This window comes from Silene latifolia, chromosome Y (genome assembly GCF_048544455.1).
Source record: "Silene latifolia isolate original U9 population chromosome Y, ASM4854445v1, whole genome shotgun sequence".
Lineage (NCBI taxonomy): Eukaryota > Viridiplantae > Streptophyta > Magnoliopsida > Caryophyllales > Caryophyllaceae > Silene > Silene latifolia.
The window spans coordinates 469,090,653-469,112,861 of record NC_133538.1 but is presented as its reverse complement, the minus strand read 5'-3'; positions in this window follow the sequence as shown (position 1 = coordinate 469,112,861).

Below are 22,209 nucleotides of genomic sequence, written 5' to 3'. Positions count from 1 at the left end.
CCTCCCCGATAGTCGACAGACTCTAAAATGTTCCCGACGACAGGTCCTTGGCTCAGACCCCTTTGAGCCGCCTTGCGTCGCCCGCGATCGTCGAGTTGTAATCTTGATTGACACGATGGCTATACTGACTTTCGCCTTGTCCAAGCCTCAGTCAAAGTGGGGGCTCTGTAGATACCTCATTTCTGCACCTCTCGCAAACCACCGGTGATGATTGGGCCGCATGTTTGCTACGCGGGCGATTTGTGACGGTTCGTAAGTTTATCGTCAAGTGATTGCTCAAATACTAATGTCTACCTCTTAGTTGTCATCTACGTGCCGATACGGTCGTTTTGACATAATTAGAGTACATTTGGAGTCCGGGCTCAAACCGTCTCCATTTTCGATAACCATTTAATTCCGAGTCGAATGTTCGGAATGTTCCTATATTTCTATTCCATATTTTATAATTATTTCACAATCTTTATTCTTTGGTAAACAATTTCCCGTAATATTCATACAAGATATTAAGGAAAACCAAATTATTCCGTCCTTGTATAACTTAAACACAGAAATCTTTCTTCCGCAGGAGGAAACCACTTGGGAACAGACCCAGCAGGTGCTGCGCCTCTTCCAAGAGACGCAGTGGCTGCTGCGCCTCTTCCCAGGTCCTTTTCTGCGTGTTTTTCGTATCTTTTTCATATCTTTCCGAGATTCACTTCCAAAGTCTCTCCGAAACCCTAATTCCTCCACGTGATTAGTATAAATAGGAGCCTTCGCTCCTCATATTTCTCACGCGAGTGTCCGCCCTTATCTTCTCCCTTTGCATTCTAGACCTTTGTTCTTACTTTTTGGCGTCTACGTGCTTGAACATTCGACCACGTAAGCTCGGATCCTTCTGAGTACCAGCCTCGTTTGCATGACCGACTAATTTGACCAACTCCACATCAATCAACTTAAGTAATCTTAATCGTTTTCCTCTTACGAGGGCACTTTCGTCTACATTCGAGTCGAGCATCACTAATCGATAACTTAGTTCATCTCGTTTCGTCAAACATGTAAGTCTGAGGGTGTAAATCCTTCTTTTATTTATTGTTATTTACTTTTTGTATCATCACTAATGTAAGGTTTATGTCGAAAACACCTTGTTAAAACCGATTTCTAAAACCGTGCTTTAAAACTCTTTTTACGGACTTCAAGAAGACAAATCGTCGAGAAAGGACGCCGCAATCGCTGCGCGCTCTTTCGAAGGAGCGCAGCACTGCTGCGCCTCTTCGTGAGGGTCATGCCAGCAGCTTCTCGCTTCCTTTCTTCTTCCTTCGTCCTCTGTAATTCGCCAAGTTTTGTTTTGTTTTGTTTGTTTTCTTTAATTCTTCGATACAATAGCATAATAATTTCCATGTATACTATTTATCATTCATTCATATGTATAATTCGTCACTTAAATTCGACTTAAATCCCTTATAATCTCATATTTGCGGGTTTTCGTCATTAAACTCAATCCGGGTTGTAGGGATTCGATTTGTTCATATCGGGTTTCTGGAATTCGATCTTTGATATATTTTCATCTGTCTTTTGTCGTTTTTGTCGTTAATTTGTTATATTTAGCCTATTTTGTTCACCCATGTCACTAATCGATCGTTCAACCATGTAAATAATCCGTTTGCATCCGTCTCATCCATGTTTTATTGCTTTTACGACCATCAATCACATATAAATAACCTATTAATCACTTCCATCCGAGTAAATATGTTAATTATCCATTAAAATCACCAATTTACATTAACGATTTGTAGTTCCGGCTTCACAGCCAGAACTCACCCTTGGAACAGACGCAGCAACTGTTGCACCTCTTCCAAAGGGCGCAGTCCTGCTGCGCCTGTTCCAGGTTGAGTTCTGTCTCTGAACTCCGTTGTTGCTTGACCTAGTTTGATTAGCTTACGTATAATTGACTATTTACCGTATTATCATCTACTGATCTGTTCGTTAATTCTTTCTTTTATTCTTTTCCTCAAATCATCCGTTTTAAAGGTATTTTCGACATAAATCATGAAACCCTATGTAATTATTGTAATTTTCATTATTGTAATTTTCTTTATTGCTTTTATCATTGTATTTCGTATCCATTATATGTTTTCACATGTAATTGAGCATTAAATCCAACTTTGACCCAATTGTATGCTAAACTAATTGTCAACCGACTTAGTCTAATTCTCACATGTTAGGATTAAAACTTGGGTGTTGCATTGCATGCATATAATCGACGATATATCGAGTATATATGATATCCCTAATCATTAGTAGAGGCCGCTATCGAGGCGGGCGGGATTAGGTGTTCGATCAAAAGAGCTTCCTAATCGTACCTCGCCCTTACTCCAGGATCTCTGTGAACATCCGTGTTCATTGGCATCCACGAGAGTCATTCTAGACATAGAATGCTAAGGGTAACGATTGCTTAGTGTTCATGTCTCTACTTTGTGTCTTGACATGACACAAGGTATTCGAACGGTTCCAGTTTCCCATAAAAATTGGTGGCGACTCCAACAAATGCAAACGCTTGTTCTCTCCTCCCAAGTGCCCCCGTGGGCCCATTGTCCACAAATACTCGACCGAGTATCTGGAATACTCGACCAAGTAGTCGTTACTCGACCGAGTATTGTAGTATACTCGGCCGAGTGTTCCTTTGGCGGAAGATTGTTACATTTTGAGCCGTAGGCTTTGTGCTTACGTTTCCTTGTTTCTTATCACTCAAAATGCCGCCCAAAAGAACCCCCCTGACAGATCCAAGCTTCTGCGATGACTTTTGATGAGGTTGCTCGCATGATTGAGCAACAAGAGGCTCTCCTTGAAGTTCTCAGAAATGTGGGAAAAGGAATGAGAAGCCGATGGATGCTACTCAGCTCAGCATCATCATTGCTCGCTTCAACCCTCCCACATATGAAGGGGTAGATGAACAAAAGCTACTCGAGAAGTGGCACCGTGAGATTGAAGCTCTCATGGAAATGGTTAAGTGCCCGAAGACATGATCGTTGAAGCGGGTAGTGTACTACCCGGGAGGTGAAGTCTGCGGTTTGGTGGCAAAACGTCAAGGAAGATGCTAGAGCTTATTACCGAGGGTCCGGGAGCTATTCCTTGGTCCGGTTTGAAGAGCGCTATGAGAGAAGCGATTTGTGCGGAGCATATCCGACACAAGATGAGATCCGAGTTTGATTCCTTCACCATGATTGAGGAGATGACAGATCACCGACTACTATCATCGGTTTAGAGCTATCTCGTTATGTTGACGACATGCGACTAGGGACCGAGGGGTTTAGCACTCCGTTTTAAGAGGGGTTTATCTGCCAAGATCGTGAGTCGTATGCCACCGGGTTGCTACTAACCTCAAGGAAGAAGTGTACCGGAGCGGGCCAAGCTGAGAGAATGGTGGATCTCTCAAGAGAGATTGATGAGAGGACTGCTTCTGAAAAGAGGAAGGCTGACAGTGGAAGCAACAGTCAGTCGGCGAACAAGAAAGGGAACTTCAATCATGCAAAGGCTTTTTCTAGTGGAGCTGGTTTCTCCGGGGGATATCGTGGCTGGGGAAAGAATGGAGGTCGGAGTGTGAGTGTCAACTCTAACCTTACATGCTTCAACTGTGGTGGTGTAGGCCACGGGAGACGGAATGCACGAGTTACGGGCTCGGCCTTTGGTTCAGAGCTCGGCAAGGAATTTCTCTCGGGGCCAACTCAGAGCTTTGCTAGTAACCGACCGGGAGGATCATGGGGCAACAAAAGTGGACGGGGCTACCGGGCGTTATAACCACGGTGGTGGTGGGTCATATCAGCGCCGAACAACAACACCACCCAGGATTCCGACCAAGCCAAGTACCTCCAATGCTTCGATTCGGGGGGAGGACGGAAAAACAAAGGGAAGCTTTTCATGATGGACAAACAGGAAGCACAGGATGATGCTCATGTAGTTACCGGTACCTTTCTTGTTCATAATGTACCATCCTTTGTTGTGTTTGATTCAGGGGCTACACACTCTTTTGTGTCTAAGAGTCATGCCATGTCTATGGGTTTGGGTAAGTTCGAGGTTGTAAAAGATGATGTGTTCATACCTTCAGGAGAGTCTGTGTCATGTCTCAAGTTGTATAAGGGAGTGTCTATGGTGGTTGGAGGGGTAGATTTACCGGTAGACCTGTTAGAGTTTCCTATGGATGGGTTTGAGGTGATTGTCGGGATGGATTGGCTGGGTAAGTATGATGGCAAGATAGATTGTCGGCAAAAGAGAGTGTCCTTAAAGAGTCCTAAGGGTGTTAGGTTGTCCTATAGAGGGTTTGTGGTAAAAGCTAAGTGTAAGTTCATAGCTGTGATGACTTTAAAGTCATGTTTGAGGAAGAAGTGCCCCTTGATTCTCTGTCATGTGAGAGATCACCGAGTAGAGCCGCCGATGCGCGACCGAGATATCTGTGGTGAGAGAGTTCAAAGATGTCTTTCCTGAGGAGATACCGAGTTTGCCTCCCAAGAGGGATGTTGATTTCAGCGTGGAGCTTAAACCGGGAACAGGTCCGATATCCAAAGCACCTTACCGTATGGCACCTAAAGAGTTAGCGGAGTTGAAAAAGCAGATACATGAGTTTCTAAGCAAGGGTTATATCAGGCCTAGTGTGTCACCGTGGGGAGCCCCAGTTCTTTTTGTAAAGAAGAAAGATGGGAGTATGAGACTGTGCATTGATTACCGAGAGCTGAATCATGTCACAGTGAAGAACAAGTATCCTTTGCCTAGGATAGATGACCTGTTTGATCAGCTGAGTGGAGCAGGTGTGTTTTCCAAGATTGATCTGAGGTCAGGCTATCATCAGCTGAGGATAGCAGATGAGGATATTCCTAAGACCGCATTCCGATCTCGATATGGTCACTATGAGTACGTGGTGATGCCTTTTGGGTTGACCAATGCACCAGCAGCTTTCATGGATTTGATGAACCGGATCTTTACACCGTTTTTAGACAGGTTTGTGGTTGTTTTCATCGACGACATCTTAGTCTATTCTAATACTAAGGAAGAGCATGAAGAGCACTTGAGGATAGTCTTACAGACTTTGAGAGAGAATTAACTTTATGCCAAGCTATCTAAGTGCGAGTTCTGGTTGGAGGAGGTGGCTTTTCTGGGCCATGTGATATCTAAGAAAGGGGTATCTGTGGATCCTAGTAAGATTGAGGTCAGAACCAAGTGGGAATCACCGAAGAATGTTGCTGAGATTCGGAGTTTCTTAGGCCTTGCTGGCTACTACAGGAGATTTGTGAAAGATTTCTCTACCATAGCACGGCCTATGACATCTTTGATGAGGAAAGAGACCAGATTTGTTTGGGACGAGAGTTGTGAGACGGCGTTTCAGACCTTAAAGGAACGCTTGACCACGGCTCCTATCCTAGATTTGCCAGGGGGATGTGAGAACTTTGAGGTATATACCGATGCTTCAAAGAATGGTCTTGGTTGTGTTTTGATGCAGGCATGGAAAGTCATCGCTTATGCTTCGAGACAGCTGAAGCCATATGAGGAGAACTACCATACTCATGATCTGGAGCTGGGTGCAGTTGTTTTCGCTCTTAAGATTTGGAGGCACTACCATTATGGAGCGACCTTTAAGGTGTTTTATGATCATAAGAGCTTAAAGTATATCTACACTCAGAAGGAGCTTAACATGCGACAGAGACGGTGGATGGAGCTTATCGGAGATTATGACATAGAGATCATTTACCACGAGGGTAAGGCTAATGTTGTTGCAGATGCTCTGAGTAGGAAGAGCGTTCATTCGCTATGTACGGCCATGTCCTTGCTAAAGCTGAGGGATAAGATGTCCAGGATGGGGATCTTTATGTTAAGGAAGGGAGATACCATCGGGGATTTGACGATCGAGCCAGAGTTGTACAAGAACATCAAGAGTAAGCAGGAGCTTGATCCTAAGATTCAAGAGTGGAAGTCAAGAGTAGAGAGTGGGATAGTTTCCAGGTTTTCTATCCATACAGATGGGAGTGTTCGTTTTGATGGGAGATGGTGTGTCCCTGAGGATGCGGAGTTGAGGAGAGTGATCTTGACGGAGGCTCATTGCACTCCTTATTCAGTTCACCCGGGTGGTGACAAGCTTTACAAAGATCTTAAGAAGACTTTTTGGTGGCCAAACATGAAGAAAGATGTAGCTGAGTTTGTGGCCAGATGTTTGACCTGTCAGAGGGTCAAGGGTGAACAAAGGAGATCACAAGGTAAGATACAGTCTTTGGAAGTACCTGAGTGGAAGTGGGAGTCGATCTCTATGGACTTCATTGTGGGGTTGCCTAGGTCACAACAAGGTAACAATATGATCCGGGTGATTGTTGATCGGTTAACCAAGTCAACTCACTTTGTTCCTATAAAAGATACTTGGTCTAAGATGCAGCTGACACTGGGTTACAGGAGGCATGTGGTTCGGTTACATGGCATACCTAAAGATATCATTTATGATCGTGATGCGAGGTTCATATCCAAGTTTTGGCAAGAACTGTAGGAGTTGATGGGTACAACCTTGAAGATGAGTACAACCTTTCACCCAACAACTGATGGTCAGACGGAACGAACCATCAAGACCTTAGAGGACATGTTGAGGGCATGTGTTATGGAGTTTGGGGGCAGTTGGGAAGACATGCTTGATCTGATCGAGTTTTCATACAACAACAGTTATCATACGAGCATCGGGATGGCACCTTTTGAGGCTTTGTATGGCCGGAAGTGCCGAAGTCCAGTTTGTTGGGATGATAGTTCTGAGACACTGGTTTTAGGGCCACAGCTGGTACAGGATATGGTTGAGCAAGTCCAGTTAATTCGGCAAAAGATGAGAGCAGCTCAAGATCGTCAGAAGAGTTACGCCGATTTATACCGCAGGGACATTGAGTTCGCAGTAGGTGGCAAGGTCCTTTTGAAAGTGTCACCTATGCAAGGTGTTATGAGATTTGGGAAGAGGGTTAAGCTAAGTCAAAAGTTTATAGGTCCATATGATATTTTGGACCGTATAGGCGAGGTAGCATACAGATTAGCTTTGCCACCAGCTTTGGATAGAGTTCACAATATTTTCCATGTTTCTCAGCTTCGGAAGTATGTGAGTGATCCATCGCATATCCTTGAGATGGAGAACATCGAGCTTGATGAATCCTTATCCTACGCCGAGATTCCTAAAGAGATTCTTGATCGCAAGGTTCGTAAGACAAGAAATGGTGAGACGGTCTTACTCAAGGTCCTTTGGTCTAATCATAATGTGGAAGAGGCCACATGGGAACCAGAGGAAGCCATGCGAGAACGTTTTCCTAGTCTTTTTGATCAGGTATGTTTGGTTACGAGGACGTAACCGTTGTCTTTTTAGGGGGTAGGAGATGGTCGCGGTTGTGTTTTGTCTTATTTTTGAGTCGGGTTAGTGAGTTTTGTGGTGTCTTGTGTGGTTCTTTGGCATTGTTAAATGCTTGTTAGTGTAGTCTTTTTGCGTTGTGTAGTGTCTTGTTTTAGGGTGGAGTGTGAACTTCGGGACGAAGTTCTTTTTAAGGGGGGAAGATTGTAATACTACGGATTTTCTTTGGTGACTACTCGAGCGAGTAGAGCCTACTCGGCCGAGTAGTGCTGTTGTTATAGTCTGTTTTGGTTCTGCCGAGGAATAATCGACCGAGTATAGTGAATACTCGACCGAGTAGAGGATACTCGGCTGAGTATACGCTTTACTCTACCGAGTATCCGGTCTGGCGAAGTGTATTTTGACGTTTTGATTAGGGAATGCTTAGGGTTATTTTTATATCCCGCGTTAGTTTCTAAAACGTTATTTCAAACCTCATCATTTTACGATAACCCTAATTACTCCCTAATTACTCCCTAATCATCCTTTAATCTCGTGGTGTGTGCAATTGTCGCGGTCTTTGCATATAATTTCTTGTTCTACTGTTGGTAAGTTTCATCTCTATGTTATTTGTATTCGTTTGGGATCATCGTATTTATGAAATTGGGGTTATGGGGGTTGTGCAATGTGTAATTGTGTATGTGATTATTGTATAGGAGAAGACTTCCTGGTGGAGCCTTTCTGATTATCCGAGTTTCGTGCTACTGTTGATTGCTAAGGTAGGGTTTCCCTACTCAGTTTACTGTCCATTGTTAAGACATGTTTGTTTTGTAAATATTGTTATCTGCTGATCATCGGAGTATGGGTGTTGTGGTGACGGTGTTGGTGTGGAGATGTGTGTTGGCTATGATGTTGTGTGATTGTGATTGTGGTGGAGTCACTTGCGGGAGTGGCTTCACACCCTAGTTCGCCCTCCGTGGAACACGCCACGAGAGGGGACGTGCACATTAAGGGACAGGGATTGTTAGTCACTCGTTGATGAGCTGGACTAGGTGGGAGTGGCTGCGGTCACCCACTGGCGGCGAGTATTACCTGTTGCGATGGGTAATCTGGCAGGACTACACACTTTGGTGTGTAGTCGGTTACTGTGTGAGATCGGGAGACTGAGGTTGGAGGATGATCAGCTAGTTATCTCGTTTGTCTGTCTTATATTGATTGAGTAATACTGACCCCGTTGTTGTTTGTTGAATCTCCGGTGATCCATTCGGGGATGGTGAGCAGGCTTGACAGGTATTGCTAGTGGTGAGCTAGGGGCAGTCATGAGAGCGTTGTCATCACCAGTCATAGCATCACCGTCCGAGTCTTTGTTTTGATTTCATTAGTTGTCAGACATTGGAGTTGTATTTGTTGAATCAGTTTTTTGGATTTTTGGTTTGATGTAAACTTTAACCCTTTATAGCATTTAATAAATGTGCTCAGTTCAGACGCTTTTGATATGTACTAACCTCGGAAAACCGAGATGGTAACACGCTTTCATGGTAGGGTGGTCCTGGTAAGGCACCTTGGTATGAGGGGGTGTTACAATTCTCTCTCTCCTAATTTGAGTTTCTCCGATTTCTTCCATCTCTTGGTGTTCAAGGCAATTTTGGACTTGTTTACTGAGTGTTTGAATACGCGAATCTAAGTTGGTGTTGGATGACTAAAGCATTAAGATTTACATTATAGGAGATAAGTGATGTTTGATTAATGCAAATTATAAAATAATAGCTTTCTTTATGGAATCTTATGAATGTTACTCCGTAGTTCTCTTCCCATAATTTGTAAAACGCAAAAGTGGTAAACAACCCCCTTAAATTTACTTCTACGTGAGATTAAGTCCCTTAAGTTTGATTTGGAGTAAATAACCCCCTTAACTTTGCTATAAAGTGAAATCAAGCCCTTTTTTATTTTTCCGGTCAAAATCTCACCGGATTTTTCAAATTCTCACCAATTTGTCATATCGGTGTACATATTAGGTATAAATTTCTCTCGGATACGTTTACTTTTTAATTTGTGTGCTCCTGTCATCAAGTAAGGGCGGTGATGATAATCCTCAAATACCGTCGAGTTGTTTGCCCGGTAATCTAAGATCAAATCCATGGTTTGCCAAATTGGTCTTCCCCTCCAAAATTACAAATTAAATTGTTGAAGATGAAGCTATTATTCTTAGCATCATTCAAGGGTGTTGGTAGGGAAAAATATATTGTACGACTATTGAGTGCGCAATTACTAGAACTCATAATTATTCTCCATTCACGCATTTTAGTCGGCATTTTGATTGTTAATATCAAGAGTATGATCATGTGTTTTTTAAGACGCTATAAATATTGCGGTACATCTACATGTATAAAGTAATAAGGAGTGGAATTTATACCTAATATGTACACCGATATGAGAAATTGGTGAGAAATTGAAAAATCCGGTGAGATTTTGGCCGGAAAAATGAAAGGGGCTTGATTTCACTTTATAGCAAAGTTAAGGGAGTTGTTTATGTTGGAGTATGTGTCCTCGACATAATGCGATCACATGTTTAAATCTCATAATAAGAATGCATAATGGAAATTAATTTTTATTGTCAACTGATCCACATTAATCGGTAATGATTGGCTGACTAGAGTTTGACATTGCTGTCGTATGACGGTGGTGATCAGTTGATCCCTTAAGGTCATACCTCTAGGGTAACTGTGACACCCCCATACTCCAAGTGCCTTACCAAGACCACTTAAGGTATGAGAACGTCACCATCTCGGTTACCCGAGACAATGATAATCAAATGACAATGAAGAAACATATTTAATTAGCAATATAGTTTAAAATGATTACATGTACAAATGCCAAAACTGCTAAAAGTGAAATACAATGTTCTCAAGTACAAAAGTGCTAAACAACTAGTCCAAAACAGCGGAAGACTCTAAGACTGTATCCTGGTGACTCATCCCAGCTGACCCAAGCGTATCTTCTCATACCGGCTCAACAACTGCTCACCACCCCCAAATGGATCACCACAATTTTTAAAACAATTAACGGGGTCAGTACTAATTACACGAAAACAATGCCACAACGAAACAAGTACACAAACAGTTCAAACAGCTCAACACAACCCCAATCTCCATCTCCAATCTCCACATAACTGACTACACACTAAAGTGTGTAGCCCTGCCAGAGTACCGATCGCAACAGGTTATCCTCGCCGCCAGTGGGGGACCGCAGCCGTTCCCACCTAAGCCCCGCTCATCTCCATCGAGCGATAAACCCATGTTCATTAATGTGCCCATTTCAAACCTCGGTCTAAAGAGGGACGATTTCCTAAAGAGGGACGATTTCCTTATCTTTAGTACCTATGTCAAACGCTGCTTTGTGCTTCGATTTGACCGAGGTATAAAGTGGAGTTCGAACGGGTTCCAGGCATCCCACAAATGCTTGGTGGCGACTCCGAACATCTCTAATCGTTTCGAGACCCTTACCGAGACGAAGCTGACCGATCTAAAACGATCCGGTCGAAAGCATTTTTACGCCGCCGAGCGTGGCTTTCAAAAGACCGTTGCATGTCCAACAGATCGGCTTGGCGTGCAGGTGGTCCGTGACTATGGTCCGGTAGGTGGCCCCAAATCCACAGGCCGGGACGTGGCTCATGCCCACAGATTGGCGACTCCGCTGGGGAAAACTAGGACACTTACGTCTTTGTGATCCCTAGATGGTGAGACTCGAACGAGGTCTTGGTTGGAATGCATTAATTGATACCCACAACCTAACCCTTTTCGACCAATTAGCTCGTCTCGTCGGCGTGAGTTTTCTCATCCCCGCGGTTCGAATCCCGATTGAGTCAAGCATACCATTGACGTTACACATTTCTGTTTCGTCAAAGAGCTTTCATCACCTTCGAGCACGAGGCTAGGGCACCCTCCTTACACATTTTGTTTGGATTGGTATCCCTCTCGCAAATCGGGGTTTGATTGCTTGGTGTGTAACCCACCCTTTTAAGCCAAAACCCGTGTCAGCATGATGCATAATATAATGAACTGTGAGTGCCTATGTGCTATTTGATCATAAGTCCTTCCGTGTCATTTTCAAACTTTCAAAAACACTCTCTTTGCGCCGTTATAATGGCCATTTCAAACCTCGGTCTTTCGCCGACCGATGCATGCCTTTCTAGGCCGTCGTAATGACGATTTTCAAACCCGGTTTTGTATAACCATTTCAACACGCCTTTCTAGGCCGTCATAATGACGATTTTCAAACCCGGTTTTGTATAACCATTTCAACACGCCTTTCTAGGCCGTCATAATGACGATTTTCAAACCCGGTTTTGTATAACCATTTCAACATGCCTTTCTAGGCCGTCATAATGACGATTTTCAAACCCGGTTTTGTATAACCATTTCAACACGCCTTTCTAGGCCGTCGTAATGATGATTTTCAAACCCGGTTTTGTATAACCATTTCAACACGCCTTTCTAGGCCGTCGTAATGACGATTTTCAAACCCGGTTTTGTATAACCGTTTCAAATCACCTTTTTACGCCGTTATAATCGCCGCGTCTAGACACGGATTTTAACCCATTTCGCGCCGACAATGGCTCTTTCAAAACCCGGGAAAGGCACACACCCTTTTCTCGAGACACTTTCGGATCCCGAGGACCATGCACCGTCCCCGAGACCTTTTCAAACATTTCAAACTCGATTTTCAAAACATACAATTTTGAATTTCAAAACCGTCTTGGGAAGCAACACACTGTTTTCCGAGCCGACTCAAACTCAAACCGTCTTTTGCAAATAAAGTTAAGACAACCCCTTTCAACTGATCGACTTGCGGAGATCTTTATCTTCGGAAGCCGCCCATCAAAGCGACAAATGAATCTTTTTGAAAATTTCTATTTTCGAAAACTTCAGTCCACCATTCCAATTCCGCCTCATGTCTATCGAGTCAAAGCAAACGTACTTATGGGTCTTTACTTATGAGTCGTCTCACCACGAGAACCGTCCAATGGCGTCACGCCGTCATGTTGGACCTGTGTTAAAGGTTCGGTCAACACCGTCACGTCATAAATCGAGTCAGCACCGAGGGACCACACACGGTCGCCCCGTCTTGTTGAGTCGATCTTTGTCTCGTCCTCTATGTTGTCTGTGTTCAGTCTTGGAACCGTGTCGGATTGAGTTGTAATGTGAGCCGTTTTTATGCCTCAGAGCCATGGCCCCGTCTTCAACTTCGTCTGTCAACCACAACAACAATGATAACAACAGAGATGTCACAACTGATCAGCTAGCCAGCCTGCTTACCGCTCTTAAGGTCACTCCGGAGAACAAGGAAATTGGGGAACATAATACCCCACCTCTGACTGAAACTGAGAAGAGGCTAAAACTCTTGGAAGAACAGCTCCTAGCCCGGGGTAACAATATCCACCTTGAAAATAACCGAAGGTTCGAACCTGTTGGGGACAAGTTACCTGACAACTTCACCCTGACTGATGTGCCTAAGTTCAAGGGAGTGGAGGACCCACTCAACCACATCCGTGCTTTCAAAGACTACATGGCCATTAAGGGGGTCAAACAGGAGCTTTTTACCCGGATCTTCCCATCCTCTTTGGAGCCGATTCCTCGCCAATGGTACTACTCCTTGGACCCGAAAAACCTTACTACTTGGGATGAGATCGCGGTCGAGTTTGCCAAACAGTATGCCGACAACGTCGAAATCCAGGCCAACACCCGTACTCTCGAGGTGCTAACCCAAAACGACAAGGAAGGATTCACTGAGTTTCTAACCCGTTGGAGGAGGGTGAGTACTCAGTTGGTCAGTAAGCCGAGTGAATCAACTCTGGTGGAAACGTTTGTCAACAACCTCCGCCCGGTTTATGCCAACCTGCTGAGGTATCAGAATATCAAAACTTTTCAAGATCTGCAGATTCTGGGGACACGTATTGAGGACGACCTCCGAAAGGGTGTCTTAGAAAACACCACTGGCAGGGGTTACCAGGGATCCACCTCAACCGGATCTCGCCCTTACGGTCAGACAAACAAGATTGATGAGGTTAACCTCGTCGAACCATCTGCCAAGAAAATCGAGCGCCCCGAGAGAGTGTTCACCAACATAGGGTCGACTTATGCAAGTGCCCTGAAAAGGCTTATGGACCAAGGGAAGCTACAACCGATCGGACCCACCCCGGATCCGACCGATGCCAAGAAGTCCCGATTTTGGAACCCCAACGCCTACTGCCAGTATCATCGAGGGAAAGGGCATGATACCGAAAATTGCTTCAAACTCAAGCACCTCATTCAAGACATGATTGAGAAAGGAGATTTGCCCATACCCCCACCAACCAAACCGAACAACAAAACAAATCCCCTGGGAATTCACGCCATCTCTGACGATGAGCCGACCCTAGACTGCTCTCATCTCATCTTGCCAATTGACGACGAGGTGAATGTTCTAGAAAAGGATCCTTCAGACGGAGTGTTCGTGTTCAGTGCTGCCACCATGCTCACTATGTTTCAGCAAGTTGAGGAGGCCATAGCCAGCCTCTCTGAGAGAATCACCCGGCTCGACGACGCCTACCGTTGACTCATCTTCAATCCCCCAACACCGCGTCCGAGGGAGAATTCCCCAAGTATTCAAAACTACCACCCCCAGGATGGATTTCTCCCGCGACCATTCTGGCATAGACCTCACGAAAATCACCCTCAAAATAACTACCCTCAAAATAACTACCCTCAAAATAACTACCCCCATAAAAATCGCCCTCACAAAAATATTCCCCACAAGAACTACCCACCGAGGAATACCCCTCCAAGGTATCCTCGAGACCCTGAAATTAACGGCATATGGCGGGACGATGTTGAGGATGTCTATGTCATCCCGGGGAAGGAAAAGCGGATGAAGGAAATCGGACACCTCACCCGGTCCGGACGTCCCTATCAGAATCTGAGCAACCCAGCGGTCGTTCCAACAACGAATGACCAAATCGTCCCAGAGGTGGACACTCAACCAAAGGCCCCCGAGAACTCAATCCTGAAACAGCTCCAGAAGGCAAAGGCCGAAATCTCAATTTGGCAATTGATCGCAACGTATTTTGAGCACCGACAGGCCTTGCTGCAGGCCTTGGGAAAATTAACCGTGCCCTCCACCTCTTCCCCAGAAGAAATAGTGGCACACATGATGAGAGACGCCCCTGATCTGAGTAACCCGGTCGTCTTCTCCGATGAGGATATCCCCCTGTTCGGAGCCAATCATAACCTGGCCCTGTACATCACCGTACAATGCCTCCAAAAGAACATACCAACGGTCCTCGTGGATGACGGTTCCGCCGTGAATGTCATTCCTCTCAAAACTGCCCACAGGCTGGGTATCAAGGAATCTGATTTAATCCCAACGAATCAAGGAGTACGTGCCTACGATGGCACTCGTCGCAAGGTCGCTGGGCTAGTCACTTTGACCGTCGCAACCGGGCCACTGGAAAGACAAACTAGTTTTCAAGTGGTCGACATCGACGCGTCCTTCAACATGCTCCTGGGACGTCCCTGGATTCACGCCGTCAAGGCGGTCACATCAACGCTACACCAAAATATCAGGGTCCCCTTCAACGGTAATCGATCACGATCCCCGCTTCCCCAATCAAAGCAGTTATGAGAAGAGGGGTAGCCTCCCAAGCCATTGAGGAGGACGACAATCAAATGTGGGGTTTCCAAGCCGTGAACGCCATAACTAATGAATCGGCGACCTCTGAGTGTGACCCGTTCACCAACCTCACGATCAACCGTATCATGATGCGTCAGGGTTATTTCCCGGGTTTTCCGCTCAATCCACTAAAGGACCCATTGCCTCCCTTGAAACAGGCTAAGGTCCCCAACATTCCCTTTGGGCTGGGATACAAACCTACTGACAAAGATATCCAGGAGATAAACCTCCTAATCCGAAAACTCAAGAAGCACGGGGTTATCCTCCGTCCCTACCACCTGACTCTCAAAGGATACTTTGTCCCCGAGGGAGAGTCCGAGCTCTACCACGGCTTTCCGGAGCCGATCTATGACTCTGTGGCCAGGGCTAGATACCCGGGAGTGGAAGTCTTCCAGGACTGCTACTTTATCCCCGACAACATCGAAGCTGCATCAACTGAGTCCAAACCGTCACCATGCCTTGACGGACAAGCTGTCACACTCCTCTTTGGGGAAGATAACATCAAACACCACGACTATGAGGACATTATCAACATCGCCCTGAAAGACAACCAGTTTGATCCAACTGCCTTGATCTCCGATACTGACCCGGAGAAAGCTACACAGGGCTGGAGGAAAACCATCAAGTGGACCGATCGCCAAGGCTGCATTTTCAAGATAACAACTGGAGAAGGCCCTATGTTCAAGGAGGGAAGTGAAGAAGGATCCGAGTCTGAGTCGGAGTCGGAGTCAGAGTCTGTTATAGCTCCTAACACTCCGGATGTCCCAGTCAAGGTCCCCTTCCCACTGTTTTATCACAAAGTCGTGGCTAATTCAGAGGCTGAGTCTACTAGGGTCACCCCCACTCCCGTGAAAAGTGACAACCTGGAGCCTATTCCAGGGACCACTTCCTCTGTCGTGTGGCCTCTGACTGACCACGAGATGTCTGTCCTTTCTGAGCTTTTCGCTCCTGTCAGCTTAATGAACGCTAAGTTTGCTTATGACTCGTCTCAATTTAACTGCAATGCAATTCTGAATGATTATGAGGAATTTGACTTGAGTGACTACCCACCTCACTTAGCCAAAGAACTTGACAAGCGGGAAACCAGAACCCCCATTATTGAGGAAACCGAGCCTATTAACGTAGGAACCGACAATAAACCTCAAGAACTTAGGACAGGGACAACCTTGGACCCCTCGGAAAGACAACAGTTCATTAACCTCTTCCACGAATACAAGGATGTGTTCGCCTGGTCTTACAGAGATATGCCTGGGATTGACAGAGAAATTGCAGAGCACCGGATACTCATTAAACCCGGGGCTAAACCTGTGAAACAGAAGCTACGCCGGATGCGTCCTAAATGGGCCCTAAAAATCAAGGAAGAAGTGGACAAACAGTTCAAGGCTGGGTTCATCAAAGTGTCTGAATACTCTGATTGGGTGGCCAACATTGTTCCTGTACCAAAGAAAGACGGGAGAATTCGGGTTTGCGTCGACTTCAGGGATATGAACAAGGCGAGTCCAAAAGACGACTTCCCTTTGCCACATGTTGACATTCTGGTAGACAACACCGCCGAGCATGCTCTCCTATCATTCATGGACGGGTATGCTGGGTACAACCAGATTAAGATGGCTGAGGAAGACATGCACAAGACTGCGTTCACTACACAGTGAGGTACATATTGCTACACGGTCATGCCTTTCGGCCTCATCAACGCCGGAGCAACCTATCAAAGAACCGCTACCACTCTCCTACTTGATATGATGCACAAGGAGGTAGAGGTATATGTCGATGACATGATCGTCAAATCAAAAGAACAGGACGACCACATCAATGCCCTCCGGAAATTCTTCGCTCGTCTGCGGAAATATAACATGAGACTAAATCCTCAGAAGTGTGCATTCGGGGTCACCTCCGGAAAACTCTTGGGACATGTCGTCAGCAAAAGAGGCATTGAGATTGATCCAACCAAAATCAAAGCCCTTCAACAAATGCCTCGGCCTAGGAACGAGAAGGAGATTCGGGGATTTCTCGGTCAGGTCCAGTACATCAGCCGGTTTATTGCCAAGCTCACTATGATCTGCGAACCGATATTCAAGAAGCTTCGCGCCTCCGATCACACCGATTGGGACGACGACTATCAGAAAGCCTTCGACAAGATAAAGGAAATCCTATCCAAACCTCATGTCCTCATGCCACCTCAACCAGGGATTCCTCTATCCCTATACCTGACTGTTACCAACACATCCATGGGAGCAATGCTAGCACAAACAGTTGGCAACGAGGAGCGAGCCATCAACTACATCAGCAAAAAGTTCATTAAGTACGAGACGAGGTATACCCAACTGGAAAAGATATGCCTTGCCCTAGTATGGTCAACAAAGAAGCTGCGGCATTACATGCTCAGCTACTCGGTCCACATCTACTCCAAGATGGACCCGGTTAAATACATCTTCGAAAACCCCGTACTAAACGGAAGGCTGTCTAGATGGACACTCATGCTGTCCGAGTTTGACCTCAAGTTTGTACCCCTCAAGGTTATCAGGGGAAGAGCAGTTACCGATTTCCTAGCAGAAAATCCCGTCAACGAGGATCCTACGACCGACACATGGTCACTTCCTGACGAGGACATCCTTTGTGCCGAGTCCAACGCATGGGACCTATCACCAGAGGGAGAACACGTTCCAATCTTGGTCAAACTGGACTTCGCCGTCACCAACAACGCCGCTGAATATGAAGCATGTCTCATCGGCCTACAAGCAGCCATCACACTTGGCATCATGAGATTGAGGGTCTATGGCGATTCCTCACTCATCATCAATCTGGTATCCGGATCATGGAAAATCCGATCTGACAGTTTAGCTCCCTACCGAGCAAAGATCAATCAGGAGGCCGAGTTCTTCGACCAAGTCGACTACTTCCACTTGCCACGAGAGGAAAATCAATTTGCTGATGCCCTGGCAAAACTTGCCGCGCTCGTCAACATACCTGACGACATGACATCGATGCCCCTATGTGTCGAAAGACGGAGCGAGCCAGCTCACATTTGTGCCATTCTCGACGACGAGGAAAGCCATGATGAACCTTGGTACCAAGCCATCCTCAATTACAAAACCAAAAACGAATTCCCTCCCAACTCTGATCAAAGAGGACAAAGAGCCATCCGTTTACTTGCATCACAATTCGTGATAAAACAAAATCAACTCTACAAAAGAACACCCCAAGGAATTCTCCTCCTTTGCATTGACCATCACAAAGCCAAGAAGGTCATGGGAGAGGTTCACGACGGAGAATGTGGCCCTCACATGAGTGCAATGATGCTTACACGGAAAATCATGCGGCTAGGTTACTACTGGACAACCATGGAAGCCGATTGCCGTAACTACGTCAAACATTGCCACAATTGCCAAATCTTCGCCAACATACAACACATACCACCATCCCTTTTGTACACCATGACATCACCCTGGCCATTCTCAACCTGGGGCATCGACATCATCGGGAAAGTCAACCCGATAGGCACCAAGGGGCATTGCTTCGTCCTCGTCGCCATCGATTACTTCACCAAATGGGTGGAAGCACAGTCATATGCAGTCTTGACCGCCAAACAAGTGGCCAAGTTTATTCAAAACAACATCATCTGCCGATATGGGGTACCCCATGAGATCATCAGCGATCCAGGCTCTCACTTCTGGGCGGAACCTCAAGCTTTGCTGGACAAATACAAAATCAAATGACATCGATCTTCTCCCTACCATCCCCAAACCAACGGAGCGGTGGAGGCAGCGAACAAAACTCTTGTTACCATTATCAAGAAAATGCAAGACAACTACCGCAATTGGCCGAGCAAACTCCCATTCGCACTCTGGGGATACCGAACCTCCATTCGAACACCGACAGGCGCCACACCCTTCTACCTAGCATACGGTATGGAGGCGGTTCAACCGATAGAGTTAGAGGTCCCTTCTCTACGCATCCTACTAGAGAGTCAAGTCCCTGAGGCGGAATGGACCCGTCGAAGGTACGGACAACTTACTCTTCTAGACGAACGACGACTCAACGCCTTGCACAACGTCCAGCTATACCAACGACGTATACAACGGGCATTCAACAAGAAGGTTAAACCCTGAAACATCCGGGAGGGCGACTTGGTACTCAAGTCAGTTCGAGCACCATTATCCGTCGATCCGAGGGAAAAGTTCAAACCCAACTGGGCCGGGCCATACCTGGTCAAGAAAATACTTTCGGGGGGCGCAGTGAGACTGAGTGACCTAGACGGGGAGGACTTTACAAACCCGACCAACCTAGACCAACTCAAGAAATACTACCCTTGAACCCTATCAACCAACAACGTAGCCTAGTTTTACAACTAGCATCGACCTCAACCCTTTTCAAGTCAAGTTCCTCAATACGTTCTGATTTGAAATTGCATGTTTTATCGAGTCTAAGCTGCGGCACCTTGCCCGTTTCGAATGTCCTTTGATCCGTCAAAGGCAACGTCCATTTGCACTACCAAAAACAAACCCCCTGAACTACGAGCATGGTTTGATTTCACCTCTTCAGGTGAATACGTAGGCAGTCCCTCTTATGCCTGAGGGGTACAACCACAAAACCCAATTCAAATTCACGAAACATTTCGAACTACGATCATAATTTGATTTCACATCTTCTGGTGGATACGTAGGCAGTCCTTTCTTACACAAGAAGGATACAACCATTCCGACAATAAAAAAAACATCCCCTATCAAAAAAGAGAAAGGGAAAACCATTCCCTTTTCCACAAAAAAACAAAAATATGAGCCTTTCTCCCTTCCCACAAAATACCACTTTCCCAAGTGCAATTGTTTAGGACGATTCAAATTGAATTGCCTTCACCAAATGGATGGAAGAAACAAGCGTTCACAATTTTCGACACGGGCAAACCTCTTATTTAATTAATAATGGGAGGGATTACAATTTCAGCAACAAATAAAGCTCGACAAGTCTACAACTTGTCAAAAGCTAAGGTGTCAACAAACACACCTCACATAATAAAATTAGCACAAAACACACAATAACTAGCTAGTACAACATAATAAAAACCTACAACAATAATACAACATATTAATAAAGTGGGTAATGGAGGTCTTCACTCTTCCATCCTACCCTTGCCTTTTCCCTCGGGGTACATCTTCCCCTTGTTCCTTTTGTTGGCCCGCCTAGCATGGAGTTCCTCCTCGGAATGGATTCTCAACGGATCTAAGACGGCGACGGCCTCCGGTCTAGCACAAGACCTCATGTTTGACCCAAGACGAGCCAATGCACGGCCCACCATATTCTTGGGGCCGGAACTCCTCCTCTTCGGTGGTCTCATCACATCGGGGGTAGCTCCATCAACATACTCCTCAAAGAAGGCACGGTTGGCCTTGCCAACCTCTCGGTACTTCAAGTCAACAACCTCGTCCTTACGGAATTTGGATCTCTCTTCCAAGGACGGAGCTCGTGACCACTTGACATAAGCGGGAGTCACCCATGTCGTGGTAACGGGGTTTGGCACCTCCCAAAGCGGCCGAGTGGCCCACCACCTTTCAAAGAATTCCACAAGCTCGGAGTTCCGGAAAACATTCTCTTGGACAAGAGTATCTTGAGCGAGCACCTTTTGTTGACGCCCCATTTGCCTCATGAGCCTTTCGGGATAAATGAAGGAAACAACCTTCAAACCCACCACCATCAAAGAACGAGGACTAACACCCGAAGCGGGCAACCCCGTGAAGGACCTCAAGTGCCACCACGGCACCACCCAACGGATATGAGGACCACCCTCCTCCGCCAATCTTGCGGCCCAATAGGCCTCGGTGGAAGCAAAACTATCCGGGTATAACTTCTTCCTCATAGTAAGGTGACGGAAGGAGTAAGAAGAAGGATTAACCGGAGGCTCTACATACCTTAGCCTCTCCAATAGCCACACTTGGAGGATCCTTGGCGATCCAAAAGAGGGACCTTCTCCACAAGAGCCTTCCTTGTCCAAAGCTTGGATAATCTCTCCGAGCACCAACCATGATGGATCTCTACCATGCTCCATTTGCTCAATCACATGGATAAGGGTCATGCTACCATGGCATCTCGGCCCCTCTTTCTTCAAGACATCAACAAAGAGGTACACATGGACAAGGCAAAATGCAAGAGCCCTTCTCCTAGCAACCTCCGAGACATTAGCATCTAACCGATTCGAGAAGATGTTGATAAGAGCCAACATATCCACACCATGTGGAGCAAGAAGAAAGTTGACTTGGCTTATTGATAAGCCCAACATGGAACGGAATTTCTCCTTATAGCACAACCGAGTCGGAGGAAGCACCGGAACATAACCCGACCACCCACCAATGGCTCCAATTTCTTCGGCAAGAGAACAAAGCTCGCCTTTCGGGAAAACGAAAACATGATGTTTCGAATCCCAAAACCGAGAACATGTTTCAAGAAACGAAGGTTGCACCTTGACTTGACGAAGCACCAACAATTGACCAACTCCCATGCAATCGAGTTGATACTTCTCGGGAGGCGACAAATCCCGGCACCATTGTCGCAAGGCGTTCTCGAAAGTATCCATGAAATATTTTTGTGGAAGAAGAAGAGGTTTTGTAGAGATGATATTGTGTTTCGGATGATGAAACAATGAAACGCAAACGTCCCTATTTATACAAAATGATCAACGCATTTTTCAGAAAAAGAGGAGAGCCGGCTTCCATCGCCAAGACGCTCGCGCCTCTTTGAGGCTCCTCCAGGATTCCCGCTGTTGACTTGTCTCTTTCAACATGTGTTTTCTCCTGACACCTCAAACCTCCCGCCAGGAATCTCGCGCCTCTTCGGGATGATTCCGGGAAATTTTGTGTTTCTTCACACTCACATTTCCTTGTTTTTCGCGTTTTACGAAATCCGACACGGTTTCCATGACACAGCTTTAAACATACGGATTTTTCTTTCTTTTTTTAAAGGGGGGAAGGGCTAGGCGCCCCGATCCGCGATGGATCGTTTCCATGTCAGTTGAAATTCCGAAATTTTTTCGCTTTTTCGCAATTCAAAAATCAAAATCGAAAATTGATAACACGACATCAATTTTCCTCAAAAATTCAAGCGCTCACAAATTCGAGTCTTGACAACAAAAGCCAAATATACTCGCAAAAATCCTTTTCTAAAAATTCTTTCCTGACGGTTTGAGTTTTATATTTTTTTGAGTC